The sequence below is a fragment of the Arachis hypogaea genome, chromosome 19 (genome assembly GCF_003086295.3).
Source record: "Arachis hypogaea cultivar Tifrunner chromosome 19, arahy.Tifrunner.gnm2.J5K5, whole genome shotgun sequence".
NCBI lineage: Eukaryota > Viridiplantae > Streptophyta > Magnoliopsida > Fabales > Fabaceae > Arachis > Arachis hypogaea.
In genome coordinates, this window is record NC_092054.1 from 11938374 (window position 1) to 11952650 (window position 14277).

Genomic DNA, 14277 nt, shown 5'->3' on the forward strand with positions numbered 1-14277 from the left:
AGGATAACTAGATTGAGCAATTTTCATTTCTTTTGATTAATTGAATTTTAATTTCAGCTGTTCATTTTCATTTTCTTCAATGTTAGTTGTTTCTCTTTAATTTCTCTTACTTCTTTACTTTCCAGCAAAACTAACTCACTAACTCATTAACTGTTTGATTAATTGCCTCGATTGCTCTAACCACACTTTTTCATTAATTGTGAAATTCTTCACTTGCTGGTTACTGCTTGTTGTGGTACTTGTATGACAGGTAGAAGAGAGGTTTCAGCTTCCTTTGATAGTGAACCGGAAAGAACCTTCCTGAGATTAAGGAGGGAAGCAAGAGGAAAGAGGGTTGTTGGTGCAGAAGAAGAGGAGGAAGACTTGGATATAACCATGGAGGACGATATAGAAAACAATCATGAAGGAGAGGTGAATAATCATGCCAGAAGAGGTGCAGCCAACCCTGCTGGACAAGAGAGGAAAGTTCTGGGATCTTTCATCAATCCAAATCTAGGAAATTGTGGTAGCAGCATTCAAAAGCCAACTATCCATGCTAATAATTTCAAATTGAAGCCTCGGCTCATAACTCTTGTGCAAAACAACTGTTATTTTAGAGGAAGTGCCCAAGAGGACCCTAATGAGTATCTCACTAAATTTCAAAGGATATGTGACACAGTTAAATCTAATGGTGTTCATCCTGACACCTATAGATTGCTACTGTTTCCATTTTCTTTGAGGGACAAAGCATCAAAATGACTAGAATCATTTCCCAAGGAAAGCTTGACAACCTGGGAAGATGTAATGAATAGATTCTTAACAAGGTTCTACCCTCCACAAAAAGTAAACAGGCTAAGAACTGAGGTGCAGACATTCAGATAATAGGATGGTGAGACTCTCTATGAAGCATGGGAGAGATTCAAAGATTTGACAAGGAAATGCCCCTGATATGTTTAATGAGTGGGTGCAACTTCATATCTTTTATGAAGGGCTGAATTGTGAATCAAGGAAAGCTGTAGACCACTCATCTGGAGGTTCCTTAAACAAGAAGAAGACCATTGAAGAAGCCATTGATGTTATAGAGACATTGGCTGACAATGAGTATTTTTATGCCTTGGACAGAAGCAACAACAAGGGAGTCTTGGAATTAAACCATATGGATGCAATCCTGGCCCAGAATAAGATGATCACCAAGCAACTGGCTGAATTGACCAAGCAAATGGAGAAGAATCAGGCTGCAGCTATCCACACTCAACCATCACCTCAAGGAGAGTTGGAGACAGAAGAAGGAGTTAACTGGGAGGAAGCTAATTACCTTGGAAACTCATCCAAGCAAGATAATGATCCATATTCTAAAACCTATAACTCTGGTTGGAGGAACCACCCAAACTTTGGGTGGGGGAACCAACAAAACTAAGGCCAAGACCACTGACCCCATAATCCACTCCACTCACCAAAACTCCAACCAAAAACCATACCAGACCATACAAAACACTTATTCACAACCACCATACCAAAGTCACAACAACCACTCTCAACACCCCAATTTCAACCAACCATCACCACATGATGAGGACAGAATGGCTAAAATGGAAGCAATGCTTGCAAACCTTTCCAAGGAGTCTGAAGACATGAAAAAATTCAGGAAAGAAGTGAGAGGTGGTATAAAGAGCCGAGGAGAGATTCTTAAGAATCTTGAATCTTAGGTAGGACATCTTTCACAGTAGACTCCAAAGTCCACTGATAGTTTCCTAAGTGACACAGAAAAAAATCCAAGAGGAAAAATGAAGAAGGTGAAATGGGAAGAGTGTAAGGCAGTTACCCTTGCAAATGAAAAAATTCAGGAAGGAGATGCCAGCAAACCAACAGAGCACAACCAAGGAAGCTCCCAGAGCAACTTGGAGAAAAAGGAATAAGAAATTGGATCTGTACAAAGGAAAGAATCAACAAGGAAGGAAACTCCAAAACCTTATGTGCCAAAGGCACCATTTCCTCAGAGACTCAAGGGAGATGAAAAAGAAAGGTCATATTTTAAGATTCCTAGACATGTTTGCATCTCTCAGTGTCAACATTCCCTTCATCAAAATTCTCCAACAGATGCCCATATACATCAAGTGCATGAAAGAGCTGCTGACCAAGAAAGGAACCTTAAAAGGGGGACAAACAGTGACAATGAATAAGGAATGTAGTGCCCTCATTAAGAAGGACGTACTCATGAAGAAAAAAGATCCAGGAAGCTTTCATATTCCATGTGCCATAGGAGAGACAAAAATTGACAGAGGATTTTGTGACTTAGGAGCTAGCATAAATGTGATGCCTCTATCTCTTATGAAGAAGTTGCAAATCAATGAGCTGAGATCCACGGATGTAATCATCCAATTGGCAGATAAAACTTAGAAGCAGGCCGAAGGAGTAGTCAAAAGTGTATTGGTAAAAGTAGGAAACTACTTCCTCCCCACTGACTTTGTTGTTCTGGACATGGAGGAAAGTTACCTCCATCCCATTATTATGGGGAGACCATTTCTAGCCACTGCTAGGGTACTGATAGATGTGGAACAAGGAGAGTTAATCCTGAGAATACATAATGAACATCTCACCTTTCATGTTTTTAAACCTACATTTGAGTCTGAGCCAGAACCTAAAGAGTCAAAGGATGATCACAGCAACATGTGCACAAAGGAAAGCAACAATAAATCAGCAGCTGAACCACTGAAACAGTCTGTGGTGAACAAGCAAGAAATTTAAGAGATACAGCAACCAAGAGAACTAAAGAAAGAAATTAGGCCACAAGAGTTGGGAAGAGCATCTAACAAGGGACCCCCTGACACAATAATCACTAGAGCACTAATGGAAGAAGAGAAAAGGGTTGTGAAGAAATTGCCAAGAGGATGGAGAAATAAGAAAATTCCTACAGAAGATTTTTCCCCTGGAAACAAGGTGATATCAGCCCACCATCCATTAATCTCAACGCAGGTTCCGACACTTCCATCTCAGTTACCCCAAGTGTTCACAGTCAAAAAGGTCCTTTCCTTGGAACATGTAGAAATCATCAAGGAATCAAGTGGAGAAAGCTTCACTGTGAGGGGAGAAGATTTGAGGCATTACAATCTGTCCTAACAGTAAACCAACCGTCAAGCTAATGACGCTAAAGAAGCGCTCCATGGGAGGTAGCCCATGATTTATTTTCCTTGTCTTTAATACTTCAGTATGAATAATAATTGTTACTCTAACATGAATTCAAGCTCTCATAGACAACATTGACAACTATCCATGACATTGTGAAGCATATGATCCAATTCTAAGTTTGGTGTGCCTACAGACACACTAAGACACCTTTCAAAAATGATGATCATATTGCCATGTTGACATGTGTTTCTTGGAATATATAGTCAAACATTAAGTTTGGCGTTCTATATATTGCAAGAACAAGGTGTAAGAGTCAAAGTTCTTTTGAGTTTTGAAAGTCATGAAAGTGCAGCCATGTTATATAATTTTTAATTCATGTTTAGAAATAGAAAAATAAAGTGTTTATCATGATGGTTTAACCAAAAGTGACACTAATCCCGTTGAGATCTCAATGACAATACTTGGAGGAAGTAACACTTTGAACCATATAACCAAAGTGTTTGGTGTCTTCCAAGACTATATATAAGAGCACCAAAAGGAGTCATGGTTGGTTAAACAAGTATAAGGAATGCTAGCCAAATTTTTAGCTTTAAATATTAATTGTTTTCTTGCTGCCACTTGTTAGTACTTACTTCTTTTGTCTTGTTATGATGGTTAGGTGAGCAGAGAACTATTTAATGAAAGGGACAAGACAAGGAAGGATAAAGCTAGCATGAAGACAAAATGAGATCACATGGCTTGGAAGGTTGCTTCGTAAGGATAAAATTCTGCACATCTTTGGAAGAAGCCCTTAGGAGACCGACCCCACATGCCTAATGAAGAGGCAACTTTTGTCCTCATTCATCTTTACATGCAAACCCTTCATTCATAACCTGTCCCAAGGAATCCTAACCATCCATTCTTCATTAAAGCTTACTATAAATGGCTTCACTTGGACCATGCATATGAACTAAAATGTTCATACTTCTTGTACTCTAAACAAAGTCGGCTCTTGTGTTCTCTAGAACCAAGACCCAGAAACCGTGTTATTTGTGCAACAAAGCATCCTTGCTCATTTGCTTCCATAATACTACCTTACCTTCAAACATTTTTCCACCGAGAGTGAATCACACCAACCTCCCCTCTTCATAAACCTTCAACCCCTACTCGGCTAACCATCAAGGAAAGTATGGCATCTTCTTCAAGTTCCAAAAGAAAGAGAGGAAAGGAACCTGTTACTGAGGGAGTTGAAAACGACTATGATCGATGGAAGTTCAGATCATGGTTCTGCCAAATACAACTTAGGTGGATGAATGACAAAAAGATATATCCAGAAATCCCTTTCCTGTTGCCTGAGGATGGATGCCCAGAAATAAAAGCCAAGATTAGAAAGAGGAAATGGGAAGAGCTGACCTCACCAATCACCAGGATTAATACAAACATCATAAGGGAGTTCTATGCTAACACTACAAGGCTGGATATGACCGAAGCACCAACATACAAGAGTTTTGTACGGGGTGTGGAAGTAGACTTTAGCCCGAAGACCATTATGAAGGTATTAGGACTAAGGCCAGCACATTTTGATGAGCCAGGGTACCAATAAAGAGTGAACGGGAACCCAGATTATGATGAAATCTCTAGTGATATCTGTGTGATTAATACTGACTCTGAGAGAGACAATGAAGGAGGGCACAAGTACCTAAGGGGAGATCTCACTCCTGAAGCAAAATGTTGGTATGAACTTATAAAGAGATCAATTCTGGGCACAGTGAACACCTCAGAAGTTAACAAGCAAAGGGCTGTCATGCTACACTGTATAATAGTGGGAGGAGAGGTAAAGGTTCATGAGATCATTGCAAATGATATTCAAAAGATCTCAGAAAAAAATGCTGCTGAAGCCTGGCTATATTACCCAAGCACCATTATGAGGTTATGCATGAAGGCCAGAGTGCCACTGGAGGATGCAAACCCAACATGGCTGCATCCAGGCATGCCTATGACTCTCAAAAGGATGATGAATGTTATAGAGGCACAATAAAGTCGAAAACCACCAAGGAGGAGAAGGAGAAAGGAACCATAGGAGGAAGAAGAACAACAAGAAGAACAAGAAGAAGAGCAACAATTCAACCACAAACCAACATGGACATGGGCAGGATGCAAGAAGCAATTGAAAGGCTATCCGAACAGTACATGAGAGTTCAAGTGAAACAAGAAGAATTCCATTCACAGTACATGAGAGCTCAACAGAGACAAGAGGAGCTTCAGTTGAGAATGATGAGTCAACAGAGAGATTATGAGTCAAGATCTCTAGTTATACAAAGAGAACAAGCTTCACAATGTCAAGGAGCTTTCAACCAGCTGGGCCAACTTCAAGTTGATAATATGAGAGCTTTCAAGGAGTTCACGACTCTTCAGGATGCAAGGTATGAAGTTCAAGCTAATTACAACATAAATTCTCAGATCAAGCTCAACTACATTACGAAACATCTACATAATATGGACCCAGCTTTTCCAATTTATGATCAATACTTCAAGGAAAAAAGTGACATAGAAGTAGACAAAGCAATACGCCTTGAAGACAGAGTGGAAGAGACAATGAAGAAAGCTAGATTCTGGATAAAGCTAAAGGGAAAAGGTAAGGGAGAAACTAGTAAGCAAGCAAGCGAGAAGAAGAAGAAAGACAAACAAGATAAAAAATGAAAGGTGGACTTGCTCCTTGGTTATTCTATTCAATAAAGAAAGAACATGTCTGTTTTAGTTAATGGTCAACTTTTAGTTTAAGTCATTTTGCATTCCGTGTGTTTAATTTTGCAATAAGTGTGCTAGCCTAGGTTTGTGTGTTTTCACTTTCACTAGTTTAAATGCTTTTTTTGTCCCCTGAGTCTTTTCAATTCAAATAAAAGAAATGGTTGAACAAGAAGTGGAAGAGTTCCTTTTTAGCAAGAAGTAAAATAACATTGAGTGGTGGTATATATGCTGATTATGTAGTAGCTCACTTGTAATGAATAAAAGGATAGATTGTCCCCATTTTTAGTGTAAACTAGGATGCTGTCTATGAATCTTAACAAATAAAAATCCTTGGAAGAAAGAAAAACAAATAAAAAGAAAGAAAAAGAAAAGCCAAAAGTGGCAACAAAAATAGAAGAAAGCAAAAGAATAAGGCTATACACCAATAGCTTGGACCTTAGGATATATGTCTGTGGTGTCTTTGTACTAGGATCTGCTTGGATGATTAGGTTCTATGGAGTGCTTTAACACTTGGTAACTTGGGTTAACTAACCCAGGATTATCAACCGAAAATCCATTATCAAGAGCAACTTAGTTACAAGGCATTTAGTAACCGAAATAGGTGCTGGGCACCAATGTCTTAAGAGGAATTATGAGCCAAGTGTCTGTAGTGAATATGTGTTGAGTACAAATAAGCTAAGAAACTGCTACAACACATGACACTGAGCTAAAGTTTACAGAAAAAGAAAATAAAGAAAAGCAATTACCAAGGATGAGTAAATTATAAGAGGTCATACCAGTGTGTTAATTGATGCTTAAAGGAGACAGTTTATGCCTAAAGATCAATAAGAAGTGAGTTATTGCATCTTCTGCATAAAACCCCATGAACTAATAATAATTACTTGCTGATATGAACATCACCTTATGTTTCATTCTTTCTTCTCAATAAGTCAGTTCTTACTTAGGGACAAGCAAGGTTTAAGTTTGGTATTGTGATGCCAGGGCATCTTAGGCTAGCTTTACTATCCTTTTTCTTTGTTTTTAATAGGTTTTATGCACGTTCTTGAGCTATAAGTAAGCAATTGGGTTAGAAATTCATGTATGCCTAGATTCATTCAATCATGAGTAATTTGATGCAATTTCATGAGAATTATTCTATAATTACTTGTATACTAAGAATGATGAGAATTCACATGACTTTAGCAAGGCTTTGATGCATGTATTGTGATGCCAGGGCATCTTAGGCTAGTTTCACTATCCTTTTTCTTTGTTTTTAATTAGTTTTATGCACTTTCTTGAGCTATAAGTAAGCAATTGGGTTAGAAATTCATGTGTGCCTAGATTCAGTCAATCATGATTAATTTGATGCAATTTCATGAGAATTATGATATAATTACTTGTATGCTAAGAATGATAAAGATTCTCACGATTTTAGCAAGGCTTTGATGCATGTATTGGTTGATGATAGGTGAAAGAAAGCATGGAAGAAGGTTGAAGAAGGAGCCTGGAAAAGATGAAGAAGAAGCAACGTTGGTTGCCAAGTTGGACCACCAATGTTGCCTCAAATGTTGGAAGAGAGGCAGAGCAATTCTCTGTAAAGTGTGCTGATGCTCACGTTGGAGGGAGCGTTGGACATCTAACGTTATCCCCAACCTTGTGATAAAATATTCAATTATGGAGCTGAATGATTTTTGAGCGACGACGCGTACGCGTGAAAGAGCAAAATTTCTATATCCACGCACACGCGTGGAATGGCAAAATTGACCATCTATGCGTATGCGTGGGTCACACGTACGCGTCACTAAACGAACGTTGGAGTCCAACGTTGCCTCAAACGCTAGCCTCCAACGTCCGCGATAAAGAGCCCAGAATTTGGATTTGAAAAACTTGAATCGACGCGTACGCGTCAGTGACGCTTACGCGTGGATGGGAAAAAGGGCGATTCACGCGTAAGCGTGGAGTACGCACACGCGTGGATATGCCAACGTTGGAGGGAACGTTGGAGGTCCAACGCTGAGGCTGATGCACGAAATTGTGATCTCTTGCAGCGGCGCTAAAAACTTGGTGCGCGCGAATATGATCTCAACACTTCTTCACAATTCGTCCAAGAAATAAACCTTATGTGAGTAAGGGTCGATCCCACGGAGATTGTCAGTATGAAGCAAGCTATGGTCACCTTGTAAATCTCAGTCAGGCGGATTTAAATGGTTATAGTGAATTGATAATTAAAATATAATTAAAATATAAAATAGGATAGAGATACTTATGTAATTCATTGGTGAGAATTTCAGATAAGCGTATAGAGATGCTTTCATTCCTCCTGAACCTCTGCTTTCCTGCTGTCTTCATCCAATCATTCCTACTCCCTTCCATGGCAAGCGTTATGTAGGGTATCACCATCGTCAATGGCTACATCCCGTCCTCTCAGTGAAAATGGTCCAAAATGCGCTGTCACCGCACGGCTATTCATCTGTCGGTTCTCGATCATATTGGAATAGGATTCAGTAATTCTTTTACGTCTGTCATTACGCCCAGCACTCGCGAGTTTGAAGCTCGTCACAGCCATCCCATCCCGGATCCTACTCGGAATACCACAGACAAGGTTTAGACTTTCCGGATCTCAGGAATGGCCGCCAATAATTCTAGCCTATACCACGAAGACTCTGATCTCATGGAATGGAAGACTCGGTTGTCAGGTGAGGCAACCATGCGTCATGAACCAGGAGACTAAGAGATACGCACTTAAGCTATTGCAAGTAGAACGGAAGTGGTTGTCAGGCACGCGTTCATGGGTGAGAATGATGATGAGTGTCACGGATCATCACCTTCCTCAGGTTGGAGAACAAGTGTATATCTTAGATAAGAAGTAGGCTTGAATTGAATAGAAAAACAATAGTACTTTGCATTAATTCATGAGGAACAGCAGAGCTCCACACCTTAATCTATGGTGTGTAGAAACTCTACCATTGAAAATACATAAGAATAAGGTCTAGGCATGGCCGAGAGGCCAGCCTCCAAAACGTGATCAAAGGATCAAAAGACAATCCAAAGATGTAAATACAATAGTAAAAAGTCCTATTTATACTAAACTAGTTACTAGGGTTTACAGAGATAAGTAAATGATGTAGAAATCCACTTCTGGGGCCCACTTGGTGTGTACTTGGGCTGAGCATTGAAGCTTTCACGTGTAAAGGTCTTCCTTGGAGTTGAACGCCAGTTTGTAACGTGTTTCTGGCATTTAACTCTGCTTTGCAACTTGTTTCTGGCGTTTAACTCCAGAATAGGGCAGAGAGCTGGCGTTAAATGCCAATTTGCGTCATCTAAACTCGAGCAAAGTATGGACTATTATATATTGCTGAAAAGCCCTGGATGTCTACTTTCCAACGCAATTAAGAGCGCACCATTTGGACTCCTGTAGCTCCCGAAAATCTACTTTTAGTGTAGAGAGGTCAGAATCCAACAGCATCTGCAGTCCTTATTCAGCCTCTGAATCAGATTTTTGCTCAGGTCCCTCAATTTCAGCCAGAAATTACCTGAAATCACAGAAAAACACACAAACTCATAGTAAAGTCCAGAAATGTAATTTTTATTTAAAAACTAATAAAAATATATTAACAACCAATTAAAACATACTAAAAACTATGTAAAAATAATGTCAAAAAGCGTATAAATTATCCGCTCATCACAACACCAAACTTAAATTGTTGCTTGTCCCCAAGCAACTGAAAATAAAATAGGATAAAAAGAAGAAAATATACTATAAATTCCAAAATATCAATGAAACTTAGCTCCAATCAGATGAGCGGGACTAGTAGCTTTTTGCCTCTTGAATAGTTTTGGCATCTCACTTTATCCATTGGAGTTCAGAATGATTGGCATCTATAGGAACTCAGAATTCAGATAGTGTTATTGATTCTCCTAGTTCAGTATGTTGATTATTGAACACAGCTACTTTATGAGTCTTGGTCGTGGCCCTAAGCACTTTGTTTTCCAGTATTACCACCGGATACATAAATGCCACAGACACATAATTGGGTGAACCTTTTTAGATTGTGACTCAGCTTTGCTAAAGTTCCCAATTAGAGGTGTCCAGGGTTCTTAAGCACACTCTTTTTTTTTTGCTTTGGACCTTGACTTTAACCACTCAGTCTCAAGTTTTCACTTGACACCTTCACGCCACAAGCACATGGCTAGGGACAGCTTGGTTTAGCCGCTTAGGCCATGATTTTATTCCTTTAGGCCCTCCTATCCACTGATGCTCAAAGCCTTGGATCCTTTTTATTACCCTTGCATTTTGGTTTTAATGGCTATTGGATTTTTGGTCTTGCCTTTTGGTTTTAAGAGCTTTTGGCTTTTTCTGCTTGCTTTTTTTCTTTCTCTTTCTCTTTTTTTTTTTCGCCATTTTTTTCTTTTTTTTTTTCGCAAGCTTTCTGCATTCACTGCTTTTTCTTGCTTCAAGAATCAATTTTATGATTTTTCAGATTATCAATAATATTTCTCCTTTTTCATCATTCTTTCAAGAGCCAACATATTTAACATTCATAAACCACAATATCAAAAGACATATGCACTGTTCAAGCATTCATTCAGAAAACAAAAAGTATTGTCACCATATCAAAATAATTAAACCAGTTTCAAGGATGAATTCGAAACCATGTACTTCTTATTCTTTTGTAATTAAAACATTTTTCATTTAAGAGAGGTGATGGATTCATAGGACATTCATAGCTTTAAGACATAGACACTTAGACACTAATGATCATATAGTAAAGACACAAACATAAATAAAGTATAAGGCTCAAAAATTGAAAAACAGGAAAATAAGAACAAGGAGATTAAGGAACGGGTCCACCTTAGTGAGGGTGGCGTCTTCCTCTTCTTGAAGAACCAATGGTGCTCTTGAGCTCCTCTATGTCTCTTCCTTGTCTTTGTTGTTCCTCCCTCATAGCTCTTTGATCTTCTCTAATCTCATGGAGGATGATGGAGTGCTCTTGGTGCTCCATCCTTAGTTGTCCCATGTTGGAACTTAATTCTCCTAGGGAGGTGTTGATTTGCTCCCAATAATTCTGTGGAGGAAAGTGCATCCCCTGAGGCATCTTAGGGATTTCATGGTGAGGAATTTCCTCATGTTCTTGTTGAGGTCCATGATCTCTTGTTTGCTCCATCCTTTTCTTAGTGATGGGCTTATCCTCATCAATGAAGATGTCTCCCTCTATGTCAATCCCAGCCGAATTGCATAGATGGCAAATAAGGTGAGGAAAGGCTAACCTTGCCAAAGTGGAGGACTTGTCAGCCACCTTGTAGAGTTCTTGAGGTATAATCTCATGAACTTCCACTTCCTCCCCAATCATGATACTATGGATTATGATGGCCCGGTCTACAGTAACTTCAGACCGATTACTAGTAGGAATAATTGAGCATTGAATGAACTTCAACCATCCTCTAGCTACAGGCTTAAGGTCCAGTCTTCTCAATTGAACTGGCTTGCCTCTTGAGTCAACTTTCCATTGAGCTCCTTCTACACATATGTCCATGAGGACTTGGTCCAACCTTTGATCAAAGTTGACCCTTCTAGTGTAGGGGCGTGCGTTTTCTTCCATCATTGGCAAGTTGAACGCCAGCCTTACATTTTTCGGACTGAAATCTAAGTATTTCCCCCGAACCATGGTAAGCCAATGCTTTGGATTCGGGTTCACACTTTGATCATGGTTCCTAGTGATCCATGCGTTTGCATAGAACTCTTGAACCATTAGGATCCCGAGTTGTTGAATGGGGTTGGTGAGAACTTTCCAACCTCTTCTTTGGATCTCAAGTCGGATCTCCGGATACTCATTCTTTTTGAGCTTGAAAGGAACCTCAGGGATCACTTTCTTCTTGGCCACAACTTCATAGAAGTGGTCTTGATGGACCTTTGAGATGAATCTCTCCATCTCCCATGACTCAGAGGTGGAAGCAATTGCCTTTCCTTTCCTCTTTCTTGAGGATTTTTTGGCCTTAGGTGCCATTGATGGTTATGGAAAAACAAAAAGCAATGCTTTTTACCACACCAAACTTAAAATGTTTGCTCGTCCTCGATCAAAAGAAGAGAGAAAGAAGAAGAAGAAGAAGAAGAAGAAGAAGAAGAAGAAGAAGAAGAAGAAGAAGAAGAAGAAGAAGAAGAAGAAGAATGGAGAACAGGGAGAGAGGTGTGTATTCGGCCAAGGGTAAGAAGAAAGGGTTGTGTTGTGTGAAAATGAAGAAGGAATGAGGGGTTTATATAGGGGTGGGGGGGTTTATGGTTCGGCCATTAGGGTTGGGTTTGGGAGGGATAAGAGTTTGAATTTTGGAGGTAGGTGGGGTTTATGGGGAAGAGTGGATAGAGGTGATGGGGAAGAGTGATTGAGGTGATTGGTGAAGGGTATTTGGGGAAGAGAGTTATGAAAAGGTGTGAAGAGGAGAGAAGAAGTGGTGGGGATCCTGTGGGGTTCACAGATCCAGTGGGGTCAAGGACTTAACATCCCTGCTCCAATTAGGCGTGTCAGACGCCATTAGCATGCATGTCTGGCGTTAAATGCCAGCTTGCTGCCTGTTCTTGGCGTTAAACGCCCAAATGTAGCCTGTTTCTGGCGTTTAACGCCAGATAGATGCTTGTTTCTGGCGTTAAACGCCAGCTTAATGCTTGTTTCTGGCGTTAAACGCCAGAAAGATGCTTGTTTCTGCCGTTTAAATGCCAGAATGCTCCTCCTCCAGGGTGTGATGTTTTTAATGCTGTTTTTCATTTTGTTTTTGATTTTTTTGTAGTTTTTGTGACTCCACATGATCATCAACCAGGATCCTGTTTCTTTTGAGGTAATTTCTGCCTATCCAATGCATTCAGTTCATTGGTGAGCAAGGGAGGTTCATCTTCCCAAGTCTCATTACCAAATAATTTGGCATTCAACTTCATAATTGCACCAAGGTACTTAGCAACTTGCTCTTTAGTAACGTCTTCATTCTCTTCAGAAGATGAATACTCATCAGAGCTTATGAAAGGCAGAAGGAGGTTTAATGGAATCTCTATGGTCTCTAGATGAGCCTCAGATTCCTTTGGTTCCTCAAAGGGATACTCCTTAATTGTCACTGGACGTCCCAGGAGGTCTTCCTCACTAGGATTCACATCCTCCTCCTCCTCTCTGGGTTCGGCCACACCAAGCAAGGTAATGGCCTTGCACTCTCTTTTTGGATTATCTTCTGTATTGCTTGGGAGAGTACTAGGAGGGGTTTCAGTGACTCTTTTACTCAGCTGGCCCACTTGTGCCTCCAAATTTCTAATGGAGGACCTTGTTTCATTCATGAAACGTAAAGTGGCCTTAGATAGATCAGAGACTATATTTGCTAAGCTAGATGGACTCTGCTCAGAATTCTCTGTCTGTTGCTGAGTGGATGATGGAAAAGGCTTGCTATTGCTAAACCTGTTTCTTCCACCATTATTAAAGCCTTGTTGAGACTTTTGTTGATCCTTCCATAAGAAATTTGGATGATTTCTCCATGAGGGATTATAGGTGTTTCCATAGGGTTCACCCATGTAATTCACCTCTGCTATTGCAGGGTTCTCAAGATCATAAGCTTCTTCTTCAGAAGATGCTTCTTGAGTACTATTGGATGCAGCTTGCATTTTATTCAGACTCTGAGAAATTATATTGACTTGCAGAGTCAATATTTTGTTCTGAGCCAATATGGCATTCAGAGCATCAATTTCAAGAACTCCCTTCCTCTGAGGCGTCCCATTACTTATAGGATTCCTCTCAGAAGTGTACATGAACTGGTTATTTGCAACCATGTCAATGAGTTCCTGAGCTTCTACATGCGTTTTCTTTAGGTGGATAGATCCACCTGCAGAATGGTCCAGTGACATCTTTGATAGCTCAGACAGACCATCATAGAATATATCCAGGATGGTCCATTCTGAAAGCATGTCAGAAGGACACTTTTTGGTCAGTCGCTTATATCTCTCCCAGGCTTCATAGAGGGATTCACCTTCTTTCTGTCTGAAGGTTTGAACATCCATTCTAAGCTTACTAAGCTTTTGAGGAGGAAAGAACTTGGCTAAGAAAGCCGTGACCAACTTATCCCAAGAGTTCAGGCTATCCTTAGGTTGAGAGTCCAACCATATTCTAGCTCTGTCTCTTACAGCAAACGGGAAAAGCATAAGCCTGTAGACCTCGAGATCAAACCCATTGGTCTTAACAGTATCACATATCTGCAAGAATTCAGTTAAGAACTGAAAAGGATCTTCTGATGGAAGTCCATGAAACTTGCAGTTCTGTTGCATCAGAGAAACTAGTTGAGGTTTTAGCTCAAAATTGTTTGCTCCAATGGCAGGAATTGAGATGATTCTTCCATGTAAATTAGAATTTGGTGCAGTAAAGTCACCAAGCATCTTCCTTGCAATGTCATTATTTTCGGCCATGTCTCCTTCTTTTTCGAAAATTTCTGTAAGATTTTCTC

General features: G+C 39.9%; 2 non-coding genes across 2 annotated transcripts; one reads left to right on the forward strand and one right to left on the reverse strand.

Annotated features, from left to right (window-relative positions):
* Nucleotides 1–828: 828 nt before the first annotated feature.
* LOC112780234 (small nucleolar RNA R71) lies at nucleotides 829–934 on the reverse strand. Its single transcript, XR_003191086.1, has one exon. It is a non-coding gene; the product is annotated as a small nucleolar RNA R71 (small nucleolar RNA).
* Nucleotides 935–13738: 12804 nt separating this feature from the next.
* LOC112780443 (small nucleolar RNA R71) lies at nucleotides 13739–13846 on the forward strand. The gene has a single exon (XR_003191280.1). It is a non-coding gene; the product is annotated as a small nucleolar RNA R71 (small nucleolar RNA).
* Nucleotides 13847–14277: the final 431 nt, after the last annotated feature.